We start from the raw sequence: 15,466 nt of genomic DNA, 5'->3' as shown, positions 1-15,466 counted from the left end.
AATGCTTGTGGATTAAATGGGCTTAAGTGGTTTTTTAATTAAGGCCCATTAGAACCATGAGGCCCCGGGCTTACTTTCTTCAACAGGCACACTGTCAGACCCATGCGCTCCCACTGCTTAGGAGTCTACGGTTTTATGTTCTATCATTCTTGATGGGGGTTCTTTTCACCCTTTTCTCACAATACTACTTAACTATCGGTCACCCAATTGTATTCAGCCTTACGAGGTGGTTCTTGCTGAATCACACGAGATTCCACGTGTCCCACGCTACTTAGATCAAAGCTCAAGCTAGTGATGCTTTCAGCTCCTGGACTCTTGCCATTTAGTGTGCAACACTCCACACTCTGACTCCCTCACTGTATTTCCTTTACTTTTACTGCTGGGACTCCTTTTTTTTTTTTTTTTTTTTTTTTTTGGTCATAGCCAGCAGAAAACACAAAACGAAAAATGTTTTTTTTTTCTACTGTCAAGAATCGAACCTGGGTTATGTCTACGGGTTGTTTATTCCATTAGGAGTAAATGTTTGAGGATTAAATGGGCTTAAGTGGGGTTTTAATTAAGGCCCATTAGAACCATGAGGTCTTGGGCTTAAGTTGTTTTGCGCTCCTCTCACTGCTTGGGAGCTTATGGTTTCATGTTTTCACTCCCCGACTGGGGTTCTTTTCACCATTCCCTCACAGTATTACTTAACTATTGGTCCCCAGTTTGTATTTAGTCTTGCAAGGTGGTCCTTGCTGAATCACAGGGGATTTCACGTGTCCCATGCTACTCAGATCAAAGCGTAAGCTAGTGATGCAGCTACTGGACTCTTGCCATTTAGTGTGCGACACTCCACACTTCACCTAGCAGCACAATGCTTGATTAAACTAAGTGTCATGTGGATTACAATTATCCCTAATTTAACACGCGTACGTACCTTATTATGACGAGTTCACCCAAAAAAAAAAAAAGTTGAATTAATTCAAAATTTTCACGAGAACATTACATCCTCGTAATTCACTCTACCAAAATCTGTTTGGTTTACATTTCTTCACACCGTGATCATCTTCTTCCCCGAAAAATGAATGTCATTGTAAACTTTATATCGAGGCGATTCCTTTCTGGGCAAGAATAGTCATCTCTCTTTGCACCATCTCTATGCTCAAATTGGGATTTTAAAAAAAAAAAAATCAGAAAATTTAGGATAAGTGGTTAAATTGAGGGTTCATCATGTTTGTACCATATTTGACCAATCCCAAAATTACTGAGCACTGGTGAACAGTATATCATCAAGAACCCACAAGACTTTTCCACCAACCAGGAGGCCAATCACAATGCGACACATGTCAATATCAAAGGCCAATCACAGCGCAACACGTGTCGATATCAGAGGCAAATCACAACACGACACGTGTCAATGTCAGAACAAAGCTAGAAATTCTCTTCTATAAAAGGGGATCATTCTTCCACAATAATACCTAATGCCATTTGTACTAAACTATTCACTAGAACTCACTAAAAGAGAGCTTGAACCTATGTATTTGTGTAAACCCTTCACAACTAATGAGAACTCCTCTAATTCGTGGACGTAACCAATCTGGGTGAACCACATACATCTTCTGTTGTTTGCTTCCATGTCTTTATTCATTTACATACATATCCATACTAATGACCAGAGCAATCTAGCGAAGGTCACAAACTTGACAGTACCAAGGTCCTCGCCAATTTTGTGCATTAACATTTGGCGCCGTCTGTGAGAATCGACACGAAAAGCTATGTAGGTTCTCTATACTTTTTTTCATCTCACCACCGTGAAACCCTCACAACCTCCATCGTGAAATCTGCACAAACCCAAGAACATTACCTCTGCATAGTCACAGCAAAACCCAATTTTCAGGAACAATCCTAGAAATTCTGCTATCCGTAAGGCCCTGCTGCCCAGACCTTCAGAAGCTTGTAGATCACAAATGGCACCCAAGTCAGCCACACACGAAGGTCTTCTGCAACTCGCACCCTTCCTCTTTTTCGAGCTTCTACTTCTGCGACCTACAAAAGCTTCAACAACAGATCTCCGACCGTCGGTTCTGACGATATCACGACCTTGCCGCCACCACCAGTGGAATCGGGGGACTCAAACTGTCATCACTACTCTACCCGAGAGACGCCGAAGCTGAAAATTGGCCGGAGGCATTTCTCTGAAACTGCCGTATATCACCCACTGCCTGGAAGATACCCACGAAGGAGATAAGACCTTTATCTTTTCTCAAATTATTTATTTAATTGCTGGAAACCCACAGAGCCGCCACAATGGTGGCTCTATCGAAATCAAAATCGGGACTCACTCCCTATCAGAAATTCCATCATTTCTCGAATCCTAGAGAGAGTTCAACGAATCTGAGCTCATATCCCTTAGAATCAAACTGAAAAAGATTTGAATGGGAGGCCATGGTCAGAAGAATGGTGGAAATGACGACAGCTGCTCAAACCCAGGCTACAACGCGCAGCCGTGGCCTTCACAACGCACAGCTCGCGAGGAATCACCACCACCAACGGAACCTGTAGACTTGGACTATCAGATTCTCACTTAACCCGAGTGGTGCCGCTGCTATCTCCACTGTTTGGGAAAAATCCATCAAAGAAGATAAGGACTCTATCTTCTCCAAATTATCATTGTTTATTTAATATTTTATTATTGTATCTTTAATCATTCCTAACCATTATATTCATTATTTAAATGTTAGGGTGAAACTTTAATCATTCATGGCATAGTACAATCAGAGAAGTCAGGTCCCTATTCCACTGTCTGGAAAAACTCACAAAGAAGATAAGAGCATCTTTATCTTCCTTTACAGCTTATTGTTTATTATTTTAATATTATGTTAACTAAAAACATATCACAGCGCATACATTTTATTATTTTAATCCATTAGACACATGGGTAGGCTGATCACATTCACCTAAAACCCTCTTTAATCTGTACACCCACTTACATCATTTTGAGTATATTATTGTATTCTTGCAACGACAACTTATCAGATGTACACCCACTACATCGCTGATTATGTCGCAGGTCACATCACATACATATCATTACTACTATCATTATTTTATTTTTATTATTATATAAACTGCACTATTTCAATGAACAGGATGACATGTTATTATAATATGTTTTACATTATTATTAATGGTTTTTCGCATGACTATTTCCCATAACACGTGGCAAGTCTGACCAAATTATACCTTTTATTATTTGAATGTTAGGGTGACATAACTTTGGTGATTCATGGCACAGAATTATTGAGCAACTAGCTCTATTGATTAACATTGTTACTGATTAAAGAAGCCTACCAACTTATAGATTGATGAGCCACATTCTTATGGTGACAAAGATTTAGTCTGAACAGTAATCTCTTGTCTGACTGGACACCTACTTCCTCGGACACTCGCTCATTTAGACACCTATGTGCTTGGACACCTGCAAGCTTAGACACCCATTCGTTCGGGCACTTACGAGATTAGACATCGTTAAACTTGGACACCCTTGAGCTCGAACTCCGACTCACGGACCCAACTTGTGGACCCAACTCAAAGACCATACGTATGGCCCTGACTCAAAGACCCAACTTGTGGACCCAATCCGCGGATTCGACACATAGACCCAATATGCGAACCCGACAAGCGGACCCGAGTCATGTCAAGAGTTAACTCATAATGAGCTTACGTTGACGTCGAGTGCATACTCGCAATGAAGAACGCCACAAGCCGAGCCATCTCGCAACGAACACCACCTCTAGCCAAGCAACCGCCTCGGCGGGAGCATTGCCTCTAGCCAAGCAGCCTCGCAATGTGTGCTACCTCTAGCTGAGTATTGTTTCATGTTAAGCACCGTCTCATATTGAACACTAGTTCTAGACGACATCTAGTCATTTCGGCCCGCACATGGATTGAATTTGAAGTCTCCAGCCAAAAAACTCTCTTGACTGAAGACCTGGGGGATTCATGTTGTACCATATATTGGGCCTCAGTATTTGGGCTTCATTACTGAACCCATGATTCATGTAAGAGGGGAGGAAACCCTTATTCTATAAAAGGGCTCCCTCGCACTCACTAGAGGACGAGGACAGATAACAAAGGGAAACACAGAGGACAACACACAGAGAGCTCTCTTGCTTATCCATTGTAATCCACACATTTACATAGTGAAACGGAATCGACACCAGTGTGGACGTAGCCCAACTTGTACGAAAGTTATAAACTTGACACGCTTTATAAACACATCATATTTGAATAAATTTAAGTTTAGGAGTCTTTATAAAAGCTATATTCAAGATATGGCACCCAAAATAAAGCTTGTATGGCCTAAATCTAAAGCGTGTAAGGCACAAATTAACAATAATTCAAAAGTTGATACATGTCTGAAGGACTTAATGAGAAGATCGTTGGCAAAACGAAAGATAAATCTAGACTACATGCGTTCGTCACTTATTAGGTTTAAGTGGTACAAACCTTAGTGGTCAAATTGTCTGTAGTATGGTATTGAGTCGAGTAGCAAATAAGGGTGTAAGGAAGCCCTAAAACGAGTTGATTACTAATAATACTATATAATAATACTATCTCCACATGTATTAATTTCAAAGAGCAATCAAGTAAGTTCTTATTAACTAATTAATATTAAGGTTAGTTATATGTCTACACACATACATAGTGCAATACAATACACTAGCCCAAGATCAACCCACAAAGGTGTGAAGAAGAACAAGCTAGAAGATGAATAAATAAAAAACTCCAACTTCTATTTTCTGCACACACAAAAAGATTTGGTACAAGGAGAAGGAAAGGCACAACTAGTGTCCTTTCGTTTCTTACTAAAGACTCCTATTTTCTCTCTTTAAGAAGACAATAAAGCTAGACCTAATAAATAATACCCAAAAAGATAATTCTAGACACTACCAGCACATACAAGCAAAAGACAAAAAATGCATGGCTAATTAGTTTCTCCAAAACAACAACTTTAATGTTTAACATTCCCCCTTAAAGTGATGTTTTGGAAATGAGTCCAAGCTTCACATGAAGAGCTTCAAATGGTCCCCTTGAGAGAGCTTTAGTAAAGAGGTCTGCAACATTCTCCTTGTTGCTCACATGTTTATTCTTAACGGTTCCATCAAGAACTTTTTCACGAATGAAATGATGCTCGATCTCAATATGTTTGGTCCTAGCATCGAAAACAAGATTTGATGCAAGCTTGATAGCATTCTGATTATCACAAAAAAGAGTAGTTGATTTATCATGAGGTTGATAAACATCCTTGATGAGTCTCCGTAGCCAAACACACTCTTGAGCTGGGAGTGAGGCAGCCTTATACTCTGGTTCTGTAGTAGAGAGTGAAACTAAGTCTTGTTTCTTACTGCACCAAGAAACACTTGTAGAGTCACATAAAAAAAACATAACCTGATGTGGATCTTCTGTCATCCATGTCTCCTCTAAAATCAACATCTATGTAACCATTCATCACGAAGCCATCACCTATTTTGTAAAGAAGTCCAAAATCAAGTGTAGAGTTCACATACTTTAGAATATCCTTCGCAGCTTCTAAATGAGGCTTTCGAGGCTCCTGCAAGTATCTACTGACAATCCCACCAGCAAATGCAATGTCCGACCTTGTTATAGTCAAGTAAAGAAGACTACCAACAAGAGCACAATAGGTTTTAGGATTTGGAATGAGTGACCCTTCCTTACGCCTTAATTTCTTATCTTTGTCAAGGGGAGTAGAGCGTTTCATGGACAACTTGAGCCGAAACCTTTCAACAAACTTCTGAGCATATCCTTGTTGTGACATAAAAATTCCATTTGCCATGTTTTTCACTTCTAAGCCAAGAAAATGACTTAACTCACCTAAGTTCTTCGTATTAAATCGAGTAGAAGGTTCCGCTCGAAGCTTTGCAATCTCATTGTCATCACTTGTAAGAACTCATCTATTTTTCCATACCAGGCACGTGGCGCTTGTTTCAACCCATAAAGGGGTTTCTTCAGTTTGCACACATAACCTGGATTGGTTTGGGATACATATCCGGCTGGTTGCTGCATATAAATATCTCTATCAAGATCTCCATATAAAAACGCATTTTTAACATCAAGTTGCCATAACTTCCATCCTTAAGACGCTGCCAACAAAATCACCACACGAACAGATGTCATTTTTGCTACAGGACTGAAAGTCTCTTCATAATCATCTCCATAGTTTTCAGAGAAACCACGAGCAACTAGCCTGGCCTTAAATCTATATATGCTTCCATCAGCTTTTCTCTTCAATCTATAAACCCACTTACATGTAATAAGATGCACATTTTCAGGTTAAGGCACAAGGTCTCATATCTCATTCTTCATAAGGGCATGCATTTCTTCATCCATGGCTAGCCTCCATTCTTTGACGTCTTTGGCTTCTTCATAATGAGAAGGTTCTGCCTCATCAATTGGACCTACAAAAAACCAAGAATAAGTACTTGTAAAGTTTTCATCTCGAAACCTTGCCGGTTTGATGATGGTTCTTTTTGGCCTCTGATTTTGTTCAACTTCTTACTATATAGATCCCACATCCTCCATCATTTTAACATTTTGCAGACTAACACTCCCCATTTCATCTTGCTCGCCAACATGTGAGGTATCATGAACACTAGAAGGATTGGAAAACGAAGGCAACTTATTTACAATAGGTTCTTGAGTGTTGTCACTGGCTAATTCATTTTTCTGGCCATAAAAAGAAGAAATTTCATCAAAGATCACATCCTTTGACACAACACAACTGTGAGTCTTAGGATCCATACATCTCCAACCTTTTTTTCTTTCATCATATCCCACAAAAATGCATTTTTTCGCCTTCAAATCTAGCTTCCCTCTCCTAGAGTCAGGCACATGAACATAACAAATTGAGCCAAACACTTTCAATTGTTTTACAGTAGGCTTATCACCAAACATCAACTCATATAGAGTTTTCATATTATTCGAACTGAGGGGCAATCGGTTAATCACATGGATTACACACATCATACCTTTTGTTCACAAGGCTTTCGACAAGTTTTTAGCATGTAACCAGCTTCTACATGTCTCTGTCAAGTGTCTAATCTTCCGTTCAGCAACTTCATTTTGCTGCGGAGTTTCAACACAAGATAATTGCCTTCTTATGCCAAATTGTCGACAAAATTTGAAGAATCTTTCGGAAGTAAACTCCCCACCATTATCTGTACGCAATCATTTAATTTTCAAACCAAGAACACCCTTCACAGTCTCCTTGAACTCCTGGAACATGGAAAGAACCTTTGACTTCTCTTTTATGAAATATACCCATGTAAATCTTGAAAAATCATCAACAAGAATTAGCATGTAGTGAAAGCCAGAGAAGGAAAGAGTTCTAGTTGGCCCCATAACATCACCATGAATGTATTCTAAATGAGCTTTGCTTCTAGAATCAGATTTGGCAAAAGGAAGACGATGAGCCTTGCCAAATTGACATCCTTCACAAATGACTTTTTCTGGAAAAAATTGAAATATTAAGCAGCCCATTTACAAGATTTTTCTAAACCATCACCTTCAATTTTTCCATATTAACATGCCCCAGCCTGGCCTGCCATAAGGAAGCATTTTCATTGAAGCTAACTTTATCAATATATGATGAAGAGGCAGATAAAACAAATGTATCTTTTACCCTCCTACCGGTATGGACAACATCAGCTTTTAAAATTTCTATATTCCGGAGAAATTTCACATATTTTGGTCTAAACAAGACAAAATTACCAACATCCACAACATTATGAACTAAAAATAAATTTTTCTTCATCCCCGGAACATGGAAAACAATTTTCAATGTGATAGAATCATTACCTCCATCATTGATGATCACAATACCTTTTTTTTCAACTTGGTGCATTGTCTTGTCGGCTATCACCATTGCTTCATTTCCCTTGTGCGGCTGTATATGGACAAACTTTGACTCATCACCTGTCAAATGATGGCCACAACCGGAATCCATAATCCATTCATCTTTAAAGTTAATAGTCATGGCATCAATGGTTGAAGTTTTTGCTAGAAAACATTTCCCCCATTTTGCTTCATCTTCTAAATTACTAGAAATACGAGAGCTGCCATTTGTTTCAGCCACGTTTCCTTCACTCATTTTAACTTTACAGAATTTTTGAATGTGACCAAGTTTTCCACATCGATGACACTTGAGAGGCCTTTTATCTCATGGATTAAATGACTATTTAGGTGCAGCATCAAATTTCTTGTAATCTCTTTTATCAAACTTAAATCATTTTTTCGAGTAAAAAGAGCATCTTCAGAGTTGTTCGAAATAGACACTCCAGCCATTTGGCGAGCTAGAGACTCTTGAGATGGCAATAAATTCTCAAACTCTTCCAAGGTGGGTAGTCAATCTCATCCTTGAATTGAAGTCACGAAATTAAGGAGTGTACTCCTTTTTTAAGCCACGAATAATGTGCCTCCTTATTCGAGCTTCAGAGACGGGCTCATTCGGATCTAAAAAGGAAATTTCAGAACATAAGTTCTTAATCTTCAAGAAAAATTGACAAATTGAAAGGTCACCGTGACTTGAATTTGCTAATTCATTCTCCAGCATCTGTAGCCTCCAAATGTCCTTTTTGTTGAATAATATGTCAAGAGTCTCCTAAATGTCATTGGCAGACCTGCTCTTGATGATATGTTCGAATAACCCATGAGAAACAGATTTCTTCAACACAAACTCGGCTTTCACATTAGTCATTACCCACCATTTCAAGTCATCGGCATATGCACCGTCTTTGGGTTTGGTTGTGTACGCTCCTCCAACAACATCCCATAAATCTTCACCAACTACATATGACTCCATACACGATCTCCAGATCTTGTAATATGATGGATTGAGCAACTCTATGCCAAGCCCAGTAACCCGACTTGAAGATTCCATCTTTTGGCACAACACTAGTTGATCTTCTTCACCAAGGGATTCAAGCAAACAACCAGTTACCATCATGTGGCTCTGGTACCATGTGAACAACAACAATAGTGTATTGTATTACACTGTTGTTGTTGTTCATAGTTCTGGATACACTGTTTGATTTGGCATCAACTCTATAAATTCCAACGATGAGTAGAAAAGATACCCCAAACTCTCAACACACTAGTTTATATGGATTGCCCTTAATTATGGTTTGTTTAGTACCTTTTCGTCTACATTTACATCCTTAACTCTTCGAGAGCAATCCTTCATCAGTGGTTGTGAATAACTGATTTTTCTCAATCTTTTCGAACTTGGTTTTGTAGAATTTGGATCCATTTGATTCTTGAGCCATAAATATCTTCTTCATTGGCTTACCAAGTAATACAACGAGCTTTAAGTTAATTCTATGAAGATCCTTCTCAAGTGCTCATGTCAATCATTTAGTATATTGAAGGTGTTGCATATAAAAGTTTTGGAAGTATATGGATTGGATTATACATACATACATACATACATATATATATATATATATAGTTTGTGGGAAGAAAATCAGAGAGGATTAAGAATAACATCGATGGATTTATGGAAATGTTGTTATTGATGGAAGATTAGCAATGATTTAGTTAAGTTTCCACCAGCTAATTTCTTCCCATTTACTTAACTAATTAGCTTTGAAATCAATCATCTACCCAGTCTGCATTTCTTTTCTAAGAGCATCTCCAATGGAAGTCCCTATTTAAGGACTCCCAACACCTCTTTTGAAGACTTATTTAGGGACCAAAGAGAATCTTTGAGTCCTTAAAAGAATATTATCTCCAATGATAAAGTCCTTATAGTATAAATCCTAAATTTTAGGACTATATAATAAAAAATTCTAAATTAAATCTAGACCATTTATCTATAATAGAAAAAGAAAGTGTGTAAGACCCAACCTGCAGTTGCGTCAGTAGCTGTCTGGCGACTAGCATCCATTTGCGCTGCTGGAGCAAGTGGATGAGTACAACATCACTCAAACCCAATATTTGGAAGAAGCACACAACCTTTCACGTGGGTGGGTCTCCATCCCCACTCAAAGTTGTCCCTATATATAATCCTCAATTGTGAGGAAAATTTTGAGTACTCCAGCCAATTCCTCTACCATAGGGACTAGAGCTTTGACCCACTGGAAGCCACAAAGTACTTAAATTTAAATACATGGTGGTAAAGAGTGGTAAGGATTCCATTTAGGAACTCCACTGGAAATGCTCTAAGTAATAGATGGAAATATTTTCTTTCCTTTATCTTTTTTTAGTTTATGTCAAAAGACTATGGAGAATTTGACTACTTATTGACATACAGACCTTGCATGATTTCAACTTTGTTCTACGACTATTTGGTTTTCGCTAAAAACTTGGGTCGATGAAGAAGAGGAGTCGTAACTTTGTGAATCACCACATGTGTCTAGGATAAAAGATGAACCTGCAGGACTCACGGTGGAGTTATCTGCATTTTATGAGATCTTGAGGTAACATATGTGTCGCACTAACTTCGACGATGTGGGAAATATATAGCTCTAGTTCAAGTAGTATTGTATGATTTACAAATACTAAAACGTTCTCGCTCTGGTTCAATTTATCGAACAAAACGTCGTTTCATCAATGACATTGAATATCTAAACAAAATCCCTTAATGTTCCAGGTTTTAAACGATCACTGGAGCTGATGACAAGGGCAGTCCAAACAAAAGAATTTGAAACGATTAGTATTTTTAGATGAAAAAGACCTTGTTAATGATCGGTTACTATTTGTTGTCATCAGGTACAAACACATTAGTGTTGGAAATGGGTACAAACATCAGGTACAAACACATTGTCACTGAAACTACAACTACTGATTGTTTGCCACTTCGGTTACTACTAATGCATGTTTCTGTTCTTGTTTTCCATCTGTGTCTAATTTTGCCACCACTTCAGGAACTACTACCACTAATGCATGGTGCTGCTCCTGCTCCGCTTCTGCTTCCCCAATCTTCAGCGGTTGCTCCCTATGTTAGTGATAGTATCAAAGACTTACAAGAGATACAAATGCTGCAAATGTAATAAACAACATATCACATAAGAATCAACAGTTACTGTCAATCACAATGAGGTATGGTTTTCTTTGGCATTTGTATCTTGTAATTTGATCATCTTATTGATCACTAATTAGCAAACTATGATAAGATTACAAAGGTTACAAATTAAAGCAAAACATATGATAGTGAGGTATGTTTTTCGTTGGCATCAGAGTAAGATGATTGCTAAAGACGAAAACATTATGCAGTGCAATAAAATTACCTGTAAAAATACGAGTTTTGACAAAAGACAGATTCCAAAAAGCTATGGATGCTAATGGTGCTACAACATTTTTGTGTGAGCAAGCCCCCCATGCTTCCAACACCCACCATTTCAAACAATCAACTACCCACCGAAATTACACTCGATTTAACACGCTAGATGGATGAGTTATAAAGACAGACTGAAGTGGATAAGTAGACTGGTGGATTATAGATACCTTTTTGGTTGATTTGACTGGCGTAGCATAAGTATAGTTTTGGGATTGTGAAGCTGATAAAAAAAGCTAGCCATCATTTCACACAATTAGCACCATGATTATGGTAACATGGAACAAGTAGAGCAACGAAAAATAATCAACAACAGACATACCAAGCACACAGAGCCTCCAGAGTGTTATAAGATGCCCATACTCTACTCCCAGAAGAAAGAATGGTGTTACATAAAACCCAAAAATTGAACTTTGCTAATTGCTCAAAGCAAGCAATTCCGAATCCAAAAACTGCTTTAGTGTTTTGTTTTTCATTAACTTGAGGGTCATGGATGTCTCTCTTGAGAAAAGCACTCTCATCTTTGATAAGGCAAGATTTACAGCAAGAAGTATATGTTTAGCCACACCAAGAATGTCATCTTCTTTGAGGATAAAATCACGCTACTTTTCGATATTATTTCTGCAAATCATAATCCGAAATAGAAGCTTTGCAAACAAATGAAGCCCTCAAAAGCAAAGAAAAGAGTAGCCGAAAGGGAAACCACTAGTACCTTTGGCAGATTGAATTCGAGACAAATGAAGCACCCAAAAACAAAAGTCCGACGTGGGAAATTGCTGAGAAAATGCTGAAATAATTAAATTGGTTAAAATTAGATGATTTTCATAGGCTAAAATTAACATAGGAAAAAGGGGGGGGAAAGTGAATAAGAGTAGTTGTAGTAGTCCACCTAAAGTTGATTCCTTTGGCAAAGCAAGAGGAAGGGAATAAGAGAGACCCCAAACCAAACCAAAGGCTTGACCTTGCAACATTTCTCCACATAATCAAATCACTCATGAGCTGCCCAATTCGATCAAGGCTACCTCAATACTCATCATTGACTGCAAAACCAAACAGCGAAAACATAAGAACCCAAGAATTTAAAAAGACAAAAAAAATGAAAAGAGAAGACAGCAATGTCAAATTAGGACGGACTTGATGATGAACTTGGGGAGGGCAAATATGGAACCAAGACGGGCTTTTCCTTTTTAGACCGCCTTTTCCTCGGCTTCTCCATCTTCTCCACCAAGCCTGAATCTTTCTCTTCCTGAGTCTTAGTCTATGAACACCTCCGCAACCTCCGAGTATTCCTCGGCGAGTCACAGCCCAGTAGTCTCATCTGCGAGCCTCTGCTTTCGCACCTACGGTGCAGCCCTGTAACCTTGACAGCAGGGTCATCAGCCATTTCAAAACGACCCATGAGACGGGTCTTGGATATTTTTTGGACAGGTGGAGACGAAAGAAACAGTAGCCCGTGGAGAGGAAACGATTCAGAAGATTTGCGGGAATAAGCGGAAGGGCATGGAGTCCTCTTGAGTCCTATTGGGTGATGATTTAATGAGGCCGAGAGAGAGGTGGGGGATATGTTCGGTGTGAGCAAGGCGTGAGGTTGACTTGGCATGAGATGGCAGCTCGGATCAGGAATGGTGGTGATAAAGCAGTGTTGTTGTTGATGTCGATATAGCTATTGAATCCATCATATCAGATTGGGTTTCAATGGAAGATAACAGTTTCGGGATCAAAGGATTTATGGGTTTAATTCCAAGTGCAAGATTTCTGGGTTTAATTAAAAGATTATGGAAAAGATTTTCGATTTTTCGGGGTTTTGAGTTTGGGTTGCTTCTTGGTTCTTGAAAATGGCAATGGGGTGATTGAGCTCTATAATGTAGCCGTTAGGGACATTTGAATTTTAACAGTGGGGATGGTGGGGCCGTGAACTTCAATGGGAAGAAATGAATGTGTCATTTGTTTGCCACTTTTTTGTATTGGTACTATGTTACGTTATATTATTAGTTCACATTTTGCAGTTTAAGTGAATTATTTTATGTAATAATCCTCTATAAATGAAATGTATTAAAAAATTTATGTAATGTGATTCGAATCAAGCTTTCTCCATCTCGGTTCTAATGATTTTATTGTATTATCTCTCATAAAGATTCAAATTAATAAGGAAGATTGTTTTGTTTTTTATGAAACAACGATATACATAAAATTAATTTAAATAGTGCATAAAAAATTTGTATTAGACATGAATTTCAATATAATTGTAAAAACAACTCAAAAACTAAACTAACAACTAAAAAAATCCATAACACCAGTATCTAGTATAACCTACATCCAAGCCTGCACACCCAAGACAACCAAAACCCTAAAACATAATTGTTACCACGAATCGAAGCCCCGCCGCCACTAAAGAACCTATAGAACAAAAGGTGAATTTGGTGAAGTTTCAATTTCCAATGACCCTTCATCATTAGACTAAGTTGGCCAAAAACATATGATTAGATCACACCGAAGTCCTTCAAATCGGCAACATGAATAAAGTTAGGGAAATAAAAAATTAGGTTAATCTCAGTTTACTACCATGAAGTTTATTGATTTTCAATATTTGATACATCAAGTTTTTTTCATTCCAATCTAGTACCTAAAGTCATAATGCTGGGACACTTTCACACATCCGTTAAGTTTTTCACCAGAAACTCTGTTAATTGATGACGTGGCTTCCACGTGGATAATAATTGAACGCCACATGTCAATATAGGCCCACATAAATATTTAAAAAATTAAAAAATATAAAAAAATTCCATCGTCTTCCTCGCACGGTCTTGGCTGCCCAGGCCGTCCAAAATGCCCCCCAAAAATCCTATCTAATTTCAGCTTCCTCTCCTATTCTGCCAAAATCCCTCATCCTAGTGTTAAGATAAGGTGTAGATTCTTTCATCTTCTTTCGACCCGCCATCTGCAACTGTGAATTGCGACACACCCGTTCCCCCTCGTCACATCACCGTCGCGAGCATCCAATCAGCCGAACCCACATTTCCTCGTCGACTCCCCCCCACCCTTGCCTCTTCTCCTCCATTCATCTACTCCTAACACAAACATTCTCCCAATATATTTGTTAGCTCTAATTCTCCAAAACCCTAAATCAAAATCAAAATCCAAAATTTTCGAATTTGATTCATACAATTAGGTCCATCCGCACAGAGAAGAAAGAGAGGGTGAGAAGTGTGTGGATAGAGGTAGAGACTTGAAATTGGGGAATGACTTGAAAAGAAGCTCGAGGTTTTCATCGGAGACGATCATCCTCTTGAGGTGGAGCTTTTCGATCTTTTCTGGGGCTTTGACAGTGGCAAAGGGGTGTTTGTGGGTGGCGCGGTGGGTGAGGGTAGGATTTTAATTAGGGGTTGAAGGGGAATTGGAAGGTGGGTTTGGGGGAGTGAGACAGGAAGGAGGAGGCGGACAGTGTGGCTAGGTAGGAGCGAGTGTGGAGATGAAATTATCTTCTCTTTTTTGCCTTGTTTTTTAATTTTTTTTAATTTTTTAATTTTTTTTGTGGGCCCATATTTACACATGACGTCCAGTCATTGTCCACTTGGATGCCACATCATCAGTTAACAGAGTTTTTAACGGAAAACTTAACATATGTATGAAAATGTCCCAGAATTACGACTTTAGATACCAAACTAGGACGAAAAAAAATTTGATGTATCAAAATGTTGAAAATCAATAAACTTTAGGGTAATAAACTAAGATTAACACAAAAAAAATTATAGAATGCCTTTTCGGGGGAACAATTGGAATGAGGAATCAGCAAAAGAGAAGTGATGGTACTGAAAATTAAGCATAGCTCGAACTAGGTCACCACAATGAGATTTTTTTAAGTACCAAGTATTCAAACAATACTTCACATGCATTAATACAAGTGGAAAAAAAAGATTTATTTTTTCATGTTCCTCCACTTATTTTATGACACGGGGAGTATCCGTTTGGATACCAGACACTTGAAAAAAAATCTCCACCACAAGAGACTTGTTATTTACCACTACGAAGGGACTTTTTTTTTTTTTTTTTTTTTTGGAAACTACTACAAAGGGAATTGTTACGTTGGAAGATTAACCATGGTTATTTTATACACGTGTTAAATTTTTAGGTCGA

General features: G+C 38.4%; 1 long non-coding RNA gene and 1 pseudogene across 2 annotated transcripts; both read right to left on the bottom strand.

Annotated features, from left to right (window-relative positions):
- Positions 1-1,399: 1,399 nt before the first annotated feature.
- LOC148689673 (uncharacterized) lies at positions 1,400-3,658 on the bottom strand. Its single transcript, XR_015958826.1, has 2 exons — positions 3,522-3,658; positions 1,400-3,222 (listed from the first exon to the last, which is right to left on the bottom strand). It is a non-coding gene; the product is annotated as an uncharacterized LOC148689673 (long non-coding RNA).
- A 7,056-nt stretch (positions 3,659-10,714) lies between these two features.
- LOC137709493 (reticulon-like protein B18) lies at positions 10,715-13,208 on the bottom strand (annotated as a pseudogene). The gene is made up of 5 exons (XR_015958195.1): positions 12,467-13,208; positions 12,222-12,372; positions 12,045-12,119; positions 11,286-11,953; positions 10,715-10,993 (listed from the first exon to the last, which is right to left on the bottom strand). The product of XR_015958195.1 is annotated as a reticulon-like protein B18 (transcript).
- Positions 13,209-15,466: the final 2,258 nt, after the last annotated feature.

This window comes from Pyrus communis, chromosome 17 (genome assembly GCF_041283825.1).
Source record: "Pyrus communis isolate YQ-2024b chromosome 17, ASM4128382v1, whole genome shotgun sequence".
NCBI lineage: Eukaryota > Viridiplantae > Streptophyta > Magnoliopsida > Rosales > Rosaceae > Pyrus > Pyrus communis.
This window is presented reverse-complemented; position numbering and strand designations above follow the sequence as displayed.